The 14,983-nt window shown below is 38.6% G+C and overlaps 1 pseudogene; it reads right to left on the bottom strand.

The window, feature by feature from the left end:
- Positions 1-11,665: 11,665 nt before the first annotated feature.
- LOC122120718 lies at positions 11,666-11,765 on the bottom strand (annotated as a pseudogene).
- Positions 11,766-14,983: the final 3,218 nt, after the last annotated feature.

Raw genomic sequence — 14,983 nt, 5'->3', positions numbered from 1 at the left:
AGTTGAAGACCATAAAGAAAGCACCCATGCCAAGTGTTCAACCCCTACCCCCCCTTCAAAATAACTAAGGAACAGCAATGTGGCCCAAAGATCAGGTCTACTGGACAAAATAAAATGTACTGAGGTTAAAGGCAAGAAAGAGCTGGTTAAAAATATTAAAATAAGCTGGACACCAGTGGCTCATGCTTGCAATCCTAGCTACTCAGGAGGCTGAGATCTGAGGATCACAATTCCAAGCCAGCCCAGTCAGCAAATTCTGTGAAACTCTTATCTTTAATAAAGCACCAGAAAACTGGAAGTGGTTCTATGGCTCAAGTGATAGACTGTTTGCCTTGAGCTGAAGAGCACAGAGACAGCAACTAACACAGAATTTAAGCCCCACGAATGACCAAAAAAAAAAAAAAAAATTAAAATGTCTGCGGTTGATTGCTCATGCCTTTAAATCCTAACTACCCAGGAGGCTGAAATCTAAGGGTTGTAGTTCAAATCCAACCCAAGCAAGAAAGTCCATGAGACTTGTTAATGTAATTACAATACTAGGGCTTGAACTTGCCCTGTTTTACACAAGGCTAGATACCGTTCTACTACCCGCAGCTTTTTGGTGATTAATTGGAGATAAGAATCTCAGACTTTGCTGCTCAGACTGGCTTCAAATCAAGATCAGATTTCAGCCTCCTTAGTTGTGCTGGACTTTGCATGAGACTTTTCAAAAGAATGAAGCTGGAAGTTTATCTGTGGCTCAATTGGCAGAACTGAGAAAAATCTCTGAGACAGTGGCCAGTCCTTACATGCAGAAAAAAACATAAAATTTTTCTTTTTTTTTAATTTTTAATTTTTTATTGTGAACATACTGTACAGAGTGGTTACAATTACATGGGCAAGATAATGAGTACATTTCTTATCAAGCATTGTAGTCTCCTCCTTTGTTTCCCCTTCCTATCCCTTCCCATCCTCCCCCACTCCCCCACCTAATCCTCCCTACTACCCCCCCTTCCCCGAACCAAAGTTGTAAATTTCATTTTTCGATATAACAACTTGTATATCTCATTGTTGCAATGGGTCCACCTATATCCCTATTTAAACGATTTGTTTTTCCTCTTCCCCTCCACAAATTATACCGACATCAAATACAGTGAAAGCAGGAGTTATACTGTGGGGGAGGGACATACAAAGCAACAAAGAAATAATCGTATAAATGTGTTAGAAACAATCGCATGAAAAAAACATTTGAATACATATCTTCGTGTTCATTTCCCTAACATTTTCAAAAGTAAATAATAGTAGTTGTATAGTATAGAAAAAAATCAAAAACCATGTTTAATATGATACAAAGGAAAACTGTTTCTTTTTAAATGTAGCAAATGAGAACATAGTATAAAGTTTCAAAATGACATGCTGAGAGTAAGGGAAAAAGGAAAAATTTAAAAATTCATGTAAATATTAAATACAAGCTGACATGACCAAAATATAATGTGATCAGAAACTTATCTCTCAGTTATCTATCACTTGCAATTACTTACAAATAATTTTCCCTCCAGTTTCAGCAGCAACCATGGAAATTTAGACATGACCTCTCTATGCAGCCTATACTGTGTAAGGATCTTCCTGTTTTAGCCTCTTGAATTAGATCTGCAGGCATTGCCCTCATTTTAATATATGAGGTTTCCTTTAAAATTTAAAATTAATATTAAAATAATGGATTGTCTGTAAAGCATGATTAAACTAAACATCAGAGATGCACCAGAGATCCTCTGAGGGATACAATCAAAATATTAGAAAAGCACCTACCACTCAAGGTAGGTAACAGAAAGAAGATTTAGCATTTTTTGGATGTGCTGGGGATGAACACAGGGCCTCATGCTTGCTAGGCACGTATAAAATTCAGTGACATTAATTATATCCACACCATTACCTCTATTTGTGAACTATCTTGTTGATACTGATGGAATCCACACAATCATTGAGTAATAATCACCCCAATGACCTGCCCCAGAAATTTTAATCTTCCATTTTCTCTTATAAAATGGTTTAGTCAATGTTTCACATAAATAGTAGATTATTTTTTGTGTCCATCCGTGACAGATATATATTAATTGCAGCATTTTTGTGGATGTCATAATCCATTAATGCTTACCTAAAATTTTGTAAACCTGTATATATGATAGACAATCCAGGTAATTCCAGCTTCTGACTATTGTGAACTTTGCTGTTATTATTGGCATATGAGCTATTAGTTTTTTCTTTTCAGTTCTTTCGGTTACACAATGAGCAATGGAATTGCTGGGTAATGTGGTAATGCTATGTTATGTTAGAAGAATGTGTCATATTGTACCATAATTGCTATATCACTTTTCATCAGCACAGAAATGTACAAAAGGTCAATAAAATGTATTTCAAATGTATTTCAAACCTTCCACAGATGTGCCCTTAAAAATCATTTTTTTTTTTTACTTTTTACTTGCTTTTATTTAGGCCATGCAGGCCTGGAGCTATGTAGCATTGCCCAGAGCTGAAGTGAGAACAATTCCAAATGCCACTGACCTATCCTCCAAAAACATTTAATCTAGTAGCCATTTTCTCTAGAGATAAAATTTAGTGATTATATGCAATTTTACTCTTCTAAAATAAGGTTTTGAATTTTAAAATGACTTATATAAATGTAACACCGCTGTGTACCTTCTTTTTATTAAGAAGAAAAATTATATTTATAAGAAATATAAAAGGACAAAAAAGCTTCTCAGCAGAAAATACATCACAATCACAGTCTAATTCTGACCCAAGCACATAAAATTCAATACAAAAAATAATACAATAAGGGCTCATCTAAAGTAAAATGAAGAGTAAGGCCAGGCGCAGAGGTCAAGTGGTAGAACACTAGGTTGCCCAGCACCAGCCTCTGAATCAAAACCGCAGAATTGCCAAGGGATAAAATAAAGTACTGAAAGTTAAGGAAACATGCAGATAAAATATGATGGACAACAAAGAGGGACACACCTGTAATCACAAAACTTGGGAGACTAAGCAGTAGAATTATGAAATTAAGATCAGACTTGGCTACATAATGAGACTGCATCTTAAATAACATAGAATAAAATAAATCAAACAAAAATTTTAATGACTAGTGTGTAGTTTAGGTGTAATTAAAGTAGTTTTGTATGCACAAAAATTACATGCTTTGATAACTACAACTTTCAGTTTACACTGCAGTACAAGGTGCTCAGTGGCTGGAATCCCTCCTGAGGAAATCTATGGAAGTTGATGCACTTCTATTCTTGGCTCGACTGAGGGTTTCTAGGCAAACAGTGTTTTGATCTCAATTCGTGGTTCCCACTTACAACTCTTTTTTTTAGTACACCACTTACAAATCTCTCCCATCTCAATAACAGGGCCTTCTGGCTTTCAAGTTAAGTTATCTCTGATATCTCTTAGGGTTCTCCTCCCCTTTGTCTGGAACTGCTCTGTTCCTGGGCCCACATTCAGCAGCTTATTCTGAGAAGAGTTGTAACTAAATGCTAGCCATCTCTATCCATTGCCATCTCCACCTCAAATTAGTCTTTGGTATCAGTATGAGTCTGGTCAGAGGATAGAGCCAGCCTGGGCTGGCTTTGAACCATGATCCTCAGACCTCAGCCTCTTGAATAGTTAGGATCACAGGAGTGAGCTACTGGCACCAGGCCACCATTTCTTTCTTCCAGGAAAATTTAGGGGGGTGGAATAGCACAGCAGCACATACATTTGATAGCAATTGCCCCAGGGTGAACCAGAATCTCAGATAAAACCACTGACTTTGATATTGCCTTCGGTATCCAACAGGATATTGTTGGAATTAAGGTCTCAGTGTGATTCTGTTCTGGTGTGGGTAGTGAACAGCACTTACAATTTGGGTGAAGAGCCTCTTGGTTTCATCCTCTTATAGGCGGCAGGATTTTGAGATCCCCCCCAGAAGGTATCCCCTAGTGGCCAGTTCCATTGATGAGATACATATACTCTTCCTTCTCCATCACCTGGTATAATCTGATGGTGTGTTTGTGCCATACCTTCTTAAAAATGTCCACTTCATTCTTTAACTGATGACTGGAGGACTCTCGCTGTAATGCCATGGTTGCAGGACCTCCTCCCGCCCCCCCCCCCCCGCCCCGCAAGAAAACCACCGAGAGTCAGACTCTACAGCTATTTTATTTAATCGGGCTGCAGCTTGGGCATCGTCCTACACTCTGACACAGGGGAGCCTAGGAGGAGAGCCCTGAGCTAAGGATTTGCAGGTCTTATAAAGGCACACAATCAACCAAGTGTTTGGGTTACCATCACATATTGCTTTGCTAGACAGAAACAAGCAACAAGTGGTCACTGTCTGAAACTTTAGCCTTTCAAACCGCCCCCCCCCCCACGCTTGATTTATGGTCCTGAGCCACAATCTTGTGGCTCTGGCCCAAAACTAAACTTCAACAGCTCTTGATCTTGAACGAGTATACCAATAACAATCAGTCCATTTATCTTTTCTTGAGGCATATGCGGAGTGGTTTGGTAGGATGCTTGGAGACTTCCCATGTTTCCTGATGGTCATCCAGGGCAAAGGGGTCAGCTGGTCTGGCATGGGAGCAGTGGATCCAAGCAGCAATGCTGTCCACCTTAAGGGCAGTGGGTGTAGCCAGTAGCACCATGTAAGGTCCCTTCAATTGTGTTTCCTGAGATCGCAAATTGTGCCTTCGAACAAACACCCAGTCCCCTGGTTTAAACAAATGTGGGATAGGAATAGAAGCAGAATCATATAATGCTCTAAGTTGGGGCCACATACTCTTATGCACCAGCTGTAAATAGTCAAGCTTACACAGAAATTCAGTATCATCCAAATCAGCAAGCAATTAAGGACAAGCCGATAGGGTGAATTTCTTATTCTAAACAAGGCAAAAGGAAGGAGCAATACCCAGTCTACACAAGTCTCCAAGGCCAATTTAGTTAAGGTCTCTTATAGAGTCTGATTCATACCTGCCCTGAACTCTGGGGTCTATAAGCACAGTACAATTTCCAATCTGTCCCCAATGCCGGAGCTATTCGCTGACTTAATTTTGAGACAAAGGCTGGTCCATTGTCTGGCCCATTGGGTGATGGGAAGCCATACCTGGATAGAATTTCTTCTTAGCCACGACATTTGTGTTCTCATGCTTTGTTGGGTAGGCTTCAACCCATACTGAAAAGGTTTCTACAAAAACTAGCAAATTTTTATATCCAAATTTTCCACTTTTAATTTCTGTGAAGTCTATTTCCCAATACACACCTGGCCTATCTCCATGGAGGCGAGCTCCTTTTGTAACTGGCTGATTGGAGGCATTGGTGAGCTGACAGGCTTTACAATTTTTAACAATGTCCTCAAGAGTTGATTCCCTTGCCTAATTTTTACTTCTGAGTGTCAGAGCAAGTCCTGCATTCTACAGGTTCCCATGTGAGAGACCCGATGGATTCTCTTAAGAATCCCCTTGCCCAATCTTTGTGGCAAGGTAAGTTTCCCCTCACCAGTTTTCCACCAGTCTTTGTTTCCTTCTCTGCCAGGGGGTTTATAGGCCTTGGGAATTTTCTTTATCCACTCCAAGTCTTCTTGGGAGTACTGAGGCTCAGGAGGCAAACTCATGGCCATGGGTCTACTAGAGTCAGTACTTATGCTCTGGGCTGGAGGGCCACCTCCTTAGCTGCCTGATCAGCCAAGTTATTTCCTTTGGTTATTGAATCAGTTCCCTTTTGATAGCCAGGGTAGTACATAATGGCAATATTTGCTGTTTCCCATAAGGCCTGGATGAGGCTTAAAATTTCTTATTTGTTTTTAATAGTCTTTCCCTCAGCTGTCAACAGCCCCCTCTCATGGCTCCATGGACATGCACGGTGGCAAAAGCATACTGACTGTCTATGTAAATGTTTAGTCTCTTCCCTTTTCCCATATGTAGGGCTTTTGTTAGTGCCACTAGCTCTGCTCTTTGTGCAGATGTTCTCTGGTGGAGTGCTTCTACCCACACTATCACAGTGTCCATGGTGACTGCTGGGCCCGTGTACCTTTTTCCATCTCAAATGAAACTGCTGCCAGCTGTGAACCAGGTATGCTCAGCATGAGATAGTGGTGAGTCCAACAAATCTGGCCTCTTTTCCTTGGCCCGGTTTCTCTTTTCATGCTCCATTTTACGTTCTCTGTCCTTCCTTTCCTGTCTTTGCACCTCTGTCTCTCTTATTGTAAACCTTTCCTGCCGTGGCTACTAGATCCCTAATTATAGACTTTTCACCAAGGCTGTCTAGAGCCTGCAACTTTATGTCTGGTGCAGCTTGATTTATATAGGCAAACATAATCATCTGAGCCAACTTCTGGGTCTCAAGATCATATGGAGTATATTGACTAAAAGCTTCCAAGAGCCACTCAAGATATGCTGCTGGACTTTCACTTACTCCCTGTCTTACATCATAAACCTTGGCCATGTTAGTAGGTGGGCAAGCCGCAGCCTTGAGACCTGCCAACAGAGCCTGGTGGTACATGAGGAGACAGTCCCTACCTTCAACTGTCTTGTAGTCCCATGTTGGTCGAATCTCAGGAAAATAGGCAGCGATCAGGGAAGGATCTGGGATGGGCATTCCTGTGGGGCCACGGATATGTTTCTGGGCCGCCTCTCAGATATGGTCTCTCTCTTCAGTGGTAAAAAGAACTTGCAAAAGCTGACTGCAATCATCCCAAGTGGGCTGATGAGTAAAGAGAATAGTTTCAAGCAAATGAATTAAATCCTGGGGTTTCTCAGAAAAGGGGGCATTTTGTATGCACCAATTGTATAGAGCATTGGTAGAAAATGGGCACTATTGGGTTGCTGTTGACAACCACATCCACAGTACCTATGGCACGTAGGGATAAAAACAGCTGCATTAGATGGGGGGTTGATCCCACTGCGGGGTTGCCTGGCCCCTCAGAAACTTGAAGGGCAGGTGCCAAGTGTTCTATAGCTCCCCCCTCCTCTTGATCATTCTCAGGTTCTGCAAAAGGAATCTGGGAAGTGGAGTATGGGGGAGGAAACATTTCTTCTTCCAAGTTATCTCCCTGAAAAACCAGGGGTACACTTTCTTTTCCTCTTTCTTAGTATCTTTTTGTAAGTCTAGGGGGCTAGAGGGAGTGTTGCCCATGGTTTCCAGTCCTGTCAGTCATACAGTACAAAAAACAATAAACAGTACAAACAAAACACATGCAGGCCTGACAGTTACAAAAAAAATGCTTACAAAGTGGAGATCTCCCAAATTGGTCCACTGACTCCTGTCATGGCGGCTTCCATACCCATGCCCCACAGCAGAAGGAGCAGACCCACAGTGGGCGAGTTGGGCCTCGGTTAGAAGGCTCTCTTGGTCAGTTCCGGCCCAACACCAAACCAACCCTCGCCCCACAATTCACACGGTGGGGTTCCAAGGACACCCACCCCCCCCCCCCCGCCCCACACAGCAGGGTTCCAAGTACCCCTGCCCCACACGGTGGGATTCCAAGTACCCCCGCCCCAGACGGTGGGGTTCCAAGGACCCCCCCTCCACATGGTGGGGTTCCAAGAACCCCTGCTCCACACAGCAGGGTTATCCCCTCCCCACAAGAGGATATGGGACGTCTCCCAGTTCCTCCAGTGTTGTCGTGCAAGTGGGTCCACTTTGACAACCCTTTACGAATTGGAGGGGCCATCCTCACAAGAGAAAATGAAAGTAAAACAGACAAACGAGAGGACAAGACAAATGAACAATGACAGTGCTGTTTTACCTTTGGAGTCTGAGGTCTGAGGGGTCTTTGGGGGGTATCCCGGACCAGCCCCCAATAATATGTTATGCCATGGTTGCAGGAACCCCCTTCCCCCCCCGCAAAAAGACCACCGAAAGTCAGACTCTACAGCTGTTTTATTTCAACGTGCTGCAGCTTGGGCCTCCTCCTACATTTCGGTACAGCGGAGCCTAGGAGGAGAACCCTGAGCTAAGGATTTGCAGGTCTTATAAAGGCACACAATCAACCAGGTGTTTGGATTACGACCACGTGTTGCTTTGCTAGACAGAAACAAGCAACAAGTGGTCACTGCCTCAAACCTTAACCTTTCATCCCTTCAGGAGTATTTTAACTGCCACTTCCATGTGTGTGAGGTGGGGATAGCCAGCTTCACTTGTTCCTTGGTACCATGGTCAATGAGCTCTTTCATCTGGTATTGATTGATGATCTCTTCATTCAAGGATACGGAGGATGATTCTTTGTATTCTTCCATCCTTCTGCTATGATGGCAGGTAGCAAGTCTACCTAAAATTAACTAAATAAAATAATGGAAACACAGAAAAAATAAAAAGAAATACCAAAACCAAATGACAACTCACACCCCCTCCCCAAATCAGAAAAATCATGAATTTTGCTTTGAGTCAGTCCAGCGTGACACCAATCAAGAGTTCCTAGAGGTGTTAACTGACATAGGTTGGAGCACAGTGGCTTCCTATATAGACTGCATGACCTCTCAAAACGGAGCTATCACAGCCCATCATAATGACATCATAGAAGAGATGGACCAATCAGAGTCTGTGCCAGTGAAGTCAGAGAAAAAGTGGACCAATCATAGCTTGCCAGCATTGATACTCTAGCCCATAAGCTTCAAAGACTGTTGCTAAGGACTCCATGTGGGTTGAGGTTGCTCTGGTCATTGTTATGCCATTCCTGAAACTACTAGGACAGTGGTCAAAGTCCTCTGTTCTTGTAGAGGACTCCTGAATCTCATAAATTGCTTCTGTGGAGACACTGGCCAATAGCCTCCATGCTTGATGGCCACCTTATCCTATATTTTTTCCAGCAATGACATGGCAAGAAGACCTCCGTCCTTCTCAAGGACAGCTCTCCTACAATTTGCTTCTGATGGGAGAAGGCCCAGGCTGTCTTTGAGCCACAATCCTCACAATTCACCTTCCTGAGTAGTTAAGATTATATGCCTGAGCCATCGTTAGGTACTTAGCTCATCTCTCACACTTGGGGGAAGTATATATGTTTGATAGAAAGGTTGGTATTAGATATGTCCTTTTAACACCTTAAATGTGTTGCCCTTGCTGTCTAATATTTAATCTAGTGTCTGATTAGAAATTTGTCATAATATGATTGAAGATCCCTTGTTTGGTTTATTTTTAATTTCAATTTAATTTTATTGTAAAGGTAATGTACAGAGGGGTTACAGTTACATAAATAAGTACATTTCTTATGGAAGGAACATTGTTATCTCTTCCATCGATTTTTTTTTGTATGCTCAAAAAAAGAACTACTGATGCTTTTGCTGTTGCTATTGATCAATGGGTACTTTTGCTTTCTTTGTTCATGCATTTTTATAAGAAAATTTATATGCAGAGGGTTTACAGTTACTTAAGTCATCTAAAGAGTACACTTCATTTAATTTTCTAAATTTCAAATTTTGAACTTAAATATTTTCTTCTGTTTCTTTAGGGTAATTCTTTTTTCAGAGTTGTAGGACTAGTTAATACAATTTTGCATGATTTTTACACATGTAAATTATTCAGACACATATATTTTGTTTTTAAAATATTTATAATGTGAATATTTAAACATTATTTTTTTGAATTTTTTTCCTGAGGTAATCACAAGTCATATATATGTCTAGTTACTTTAAAAAATACTCTTACTGCTTGGCACCAGGGGCTCCCACCTCTACTCGTAACTACTGAGGAGGCTTAAGAATAAAACCAGGCCGAAAGTTTAGTGGACCTCCTTCTCAATCTATAGCTGGGTGCATTGGATCATTTCTACCACACTGCACTATCTACAGGCTAAGATTGGAAGGACTGTGGAATCCAGGCCAGCCAAGGTAGGAAGTTAGACAAGTTGGTCTGCAACTCTGATGCCATTGATGATGGGAAGGCTAAAAGGACAGATCAGGTGCATGTTCTTGTGGAAAGGGAACCCCTATCCTAAAATTAACCACTGATATGACGCCTGCCTAGCAAGAGCAATAACTCAAGCGAAATCCCCACAGTTTCCCACAACCAAAATAAGTATATACATTAACATACAAAAACTTAGTAGAATCTGTTCTTTGCTCTAATATCAGCTTTATCTGATTATCATATGATGTGACAGAATAGGTTCTTTATTAAACTTAAGATATATTTTAAAAGACCTAGAAAATTCTTTCTCACTTATTAAGTGCAAATGTATGGCAAATTGTCTCATTTCTTACATATTTGAATATCACTATAAATTCAGCTTATGATTATTATGAATAGTAACATATTCTGATTAATTACTTTACTTTGTAACAGTTTTTAAACTTTTTGCTTCTCTACTGAAGTTTAATTATTAAACCAACGTCAACTACTGGGGAAATACATGGACATCTCATTCCAACTGGTACTCAAAGTCTCTGGTTAGGCAATTCTGATGAAGACAAGGAAGAAGATGAAAAATTGAGGAATGGTATCTTTTGTAAGAAAAAAATGCAGAAGGATCCAAGCAAATTTCTTCTTTGGGCTGCTGAAATTAATCGGCTTTCTACAGTATGGCGAAAACTTTCCAAAAAGGCCACTCGTGTGAATACTAGGGATGACGATGAGTACTCTGCTCTTCATCAGGACACCTACAGTTGACACTGAGACATTGTCCATGAGTTGGTGGCTCGAGGCAGATATTCATGCAATAACTGTGAATGGCTGGACACCCCTGCACAGTGCTTATACGTGGAATAATACCAGTGTGGCTTCTTTCTTACTTCATCATGATGCAGATACCAATGTCTAAACGAAAGGCCTCTTGACCTCCTTGCATCTTGCTGCTGGGAATAGAAACAGCAAAGATACGTTTGATCTCCTTCTTTTGAACCATTATTTTAAACCAGGTCTGAAGAACAACTTGGAAGAAACTGCATTTGATACTGCCAAAAGATAAGTATGTATGACTACCTCTTTGAAGTTATGAAAGGCTGTACAAATTGTTGTCCTATGTCTTAATGATTTGGTTAAGTTACTTAAATTTAAAAAATGCCAGTCCATCCTTTGTCTCTGTACAAAATATTTTCACAATACAAAGCAACAGCAATATCTTACTTTAAAAATTCATGGATTCCATGGTATTCTTCCAAATGAATTGCCTGACTTTGATGTCAAAATATATTCAAGAGTTGTTTGTATACATCTATAATGATTTCTGTAGAGCTTGTGATTTTTAAAATCAGAAATAATTTTACCATATCTGTTGAAATGAGTAGTACAGAACCTGAAGATATTTCTGGTGCTTGTCTGAAGAAAGTATATTTTAACATATTCTGTATTCTGTTTGTAAAATGTCCAAATCTATTTCATTCTCTCCTAGATATAATACTTTGAATACTACATTGTTATATATTATATAAATTCATAAATAAATGTGTCCTTACAGATTGCATTCCATATAAAAACAGTTTAAGATTCTTTTTTCTCCTAGGTCCTTATAGTATTTTATTTCTTTGGGATAAAATTAAAATGTTATCTAATTTCAAAAATTTTGTAAAGGTTATGCTATGTAAAGACCTTTCTAAGGTGAAGATTTAATACACTGATATCAAACTAACTTTTAATTATATGAATCACATATGTTGTTAAACTTGTATTTTTGTAATCAACTTTTTAATAACTGTTTGTCATTTCTACCAACTGAAGAATGAAAAATATGGAATAATTCGCATATTTTCATATCATCCTTGTCCAAGTGGCATGTTAATCTCTATATTGTTGTAATTTATGTATATGTGCTGCCGAAGCATGTAGTATCCTGTAAATTTAAGTAGTTAATGATGCAGTCTCTATACAGGCATATATCCTTGGTTGTCTATTTGTAACAAGGAAACCTTATTGTTACTAACAATGCTATTGATCTTATTTCTCTGAAATTCTGTGTATAGTGGAAAAAACATATTGTTCGGTAGATAGCTCACACTTGCATTTTTTTGCCAATGACTATTTTAAGTCTTTTTCATTTTAAATTTGATCATACTTTGAAGCCTTTATAGCTAGGTTCAAAGAGATGGCTTTTCAAGTACTTATTTATCAACTGAGTTAGCTTTGTGGAGCTAATGGATTCAAAGTAAGCCTTGCTGAAGAGCTACTTCTAAACTTTTGCAGCTTAAAATTTCCCAAATGAGGTCTTACTGGCACAAATGTCTACTGACCCTTTACTCTTCTTCCATGTAGTAACAGACCAAACAGAATATCTTACCCTGACAGCAAAGATTATCTTACTGGAACAAAACTAATCTTAGTTACAAGGGATCATAGAGAAATAAACAGTTCTGACTAGAAAGTATTTTATCAAAATGTAGTTGTTTATTATACCTACCATTTCAAAAATAGCTAAAGCCAAGAAGGTGAAAAAAAATGTTCTTATGCATTATTGTCCTGACCTGTCTACCATCCAACCAGATAGGAACATACACTACTGAATTTCTATCACCAAATATTTCCATAGATCCAGGAGAAGTCCATATTTTTCTCCTTGATATTAGGCCTTACATTGGTAATGTTTTAGTCACAGTGTTTCCTCTTGCCTCTAGGCTGTAAATCTACAAATGGTAAAGCTTTAGGTCTAACTCTACCAAACTCTGAGGTAGAGATAATGGAATAATACTGTAAAACAGAGTTGCCTTTGATACCTTAACCACAACAGAACAATGAAAAACATTTCCTTATATTACATATAGTTATATATTTTGTATTTATATGTGCTAATTTTATGTTTCATACAATGAAACTTACTAGAATTAATCGATAATTTGACAAATAAATTGATATTTATTATAATAAATAGATTGGAATATAAATAATTAGGTTTAGAATATATATTAGAATATAAGAAGTATCAGTGCAATGTCTTCGGTATAAACTTGTGATACCTTCCAAGTGTTCTTAGTCTACTGAATTCACATGGTAAAAAAAAATGTTGTTTTCCTCTAATCTGCAAGGGATTTTACTCTGCTGCTCTGTATATTGTTTTAACTCGCTGGACCAAGAATGGTTTTCTCCATATTTCTGATCATACCCAAATTTTGCTGATATGATGTCCAAAGGGTATTATTATTCTACAGGACCCACGCGTCCTAGGATCTCAGGTTCCAGTTATCTGCATCATCAGATAACAAGGGCAAGTCTTCTCACCTAGGCCCATGCAACATGCCAACAGAAAGTAATTGAAGACTCATCTTAACTTCTCATTTCCTATAATAATTTAGGGCCCCAATTACACAGGGTTTAGCAGTAAGCAATTGTGAAATGCAAGGCAACTTAAAATGAAAGATGAGATCACAAAATCTGAGAGAAACTACTGTAATTCACACTTTCAATTTACAGATGACCAGCCCATACGAGTGAACAAGATCACAAATGTCACAAGAATATCTTTAATACCCCTCTCCTAATGATTAATGAAAGATTTCAGTCCAGTATAAGTAGGACAAAAAATAGTTCCTGGAAGGATAAAATCCATAATTTGTCTACCAAGGCTCGGAAAACTTGAATTAGAAGTCAAATAGAATTCAGAAAAACATTAATTGAGAAGATCCTTAGTGCTTCAAAACACTGGTACTTCAGTAAAACTTGGTTATGTAGTATAAAAAGGTTGTCATTCTCAAATCAATGGTAACCTATATTTAATCTCCTGAAAATATATTCCTTTTAAAATAATTTTTTAGGGGGTCCAGGCGTGGGGCTTGATCTCGTGGCCTAGGCGCTGTCCCTCAGCTCTTCAGCTTAAGGCTAGCACTCTACCACTTGAGCCACAGCACAACTTCCAGATGTTTTTTCTTTTTGTTTTTTTTTCTTTTTGGTTTTTTCTTTTTGATTTTAAAAGATCACAAATATTTGCCTTATCATGTTGTTTGATATTTTCCTTAAGAAATATGACTTCAAGTCTTGAGTATGGGTACTCATCAGAGATGTGACAAACATAAAATCTGTCTTCTATTTCTATCATATTCCTCCACAGTAATAAATTTTAGTTTTCTTCTTTTCCCAAAAGTTATAGGTAGTAGAAAATATTATCCCATGTAAAATAAAATAATCACAAACCATTGTACAAAGCCATTTATAAAAACTGCTAGTTAGCCAAAAATTCTAAGCCATTTTTAAACTTTCTTGTTGACTAAAGATTAATCTTCCAAATGGATAAGAATAAAATCAGGTCTAGGTCCTTCACATCTCCAGTCTTTCAAATTGTTATTGCAGATGAATTAATTATGGAAATATAAGCTGATATCAGTTCAAGTATATGCAGGTTTGAAATGCCATGGAATGTATATAAACCTGTCAAAGTATGAACAGACAGTTTAACAGAATGACTATAAAGAAGTTGAAACCAGAGAAGAATATTAGTAAAAACATAGAATGAATGAAAAATTAAAAAGTGGCAAGTACAACTAGAACACTCAATGTACATATGTGATAAAGGAAGTGGTAAATCTGAAATAAATCTTGGAGAAGGGGTTGGTTGAGAATGATAGAAGGAGTGACTCTGATCCAGGAGCACTGGACAATTACATGGACATATTTAATTGTAACACACTACCACAACCTTTTGAAATTCAGTTAAAAACACAACAAAAACCAAACACACAAATGTCACAACCAAACAGCAATCTCTAGAGAGTATGAATATGACCTCTCAAAATTTTAAATAGTTAATCAAAGGCAGTATGGGAAAAGCAAACCAACTGTTCAAAGAGGGCAATTTGGGGTAGGGGAGAATTTTGAACAGATTTAAATAGATTGTCTAAGGTTATAAATCACCTACATCTGCAGCAAATATTTTCTAATGGGAGATCTCTTTGTCTGAACTGGATATTCCAGTCCTGAGATACACTTGATAGCTGGTGAATATAGAATGGAAGAAACAAGATCAAAACTCATTACTCCATTGGAGAGAAAATAGTCCTCTATGTTTTCTCTCATCTCTCTTTACTACTATTTTTCATACTTTTCAGTCAAGTGATTT

Source organism: Dipodomys spectabilis, unplaced genomic scaffold (assembly GCF_019054845.1).
Source record: "Dipodomys spectabilis isolate Male_0828 unplaced genomic scaffold, ASM1905484v1 ptg000177l, whole genome shotgun sequence".
Classification (NCBI taxonomy): domain Eukaryota; kingdom Metazoa; phylum Chordata; class Mammalia; order Rodentia; family Heteromyidae; genus Dipodomys; species Dipodomys spectabilis.
Note: the sequence above shows the minus strand (reverse complement) of the source record. Positions and strands in the feature narration are given on the sequence as shown.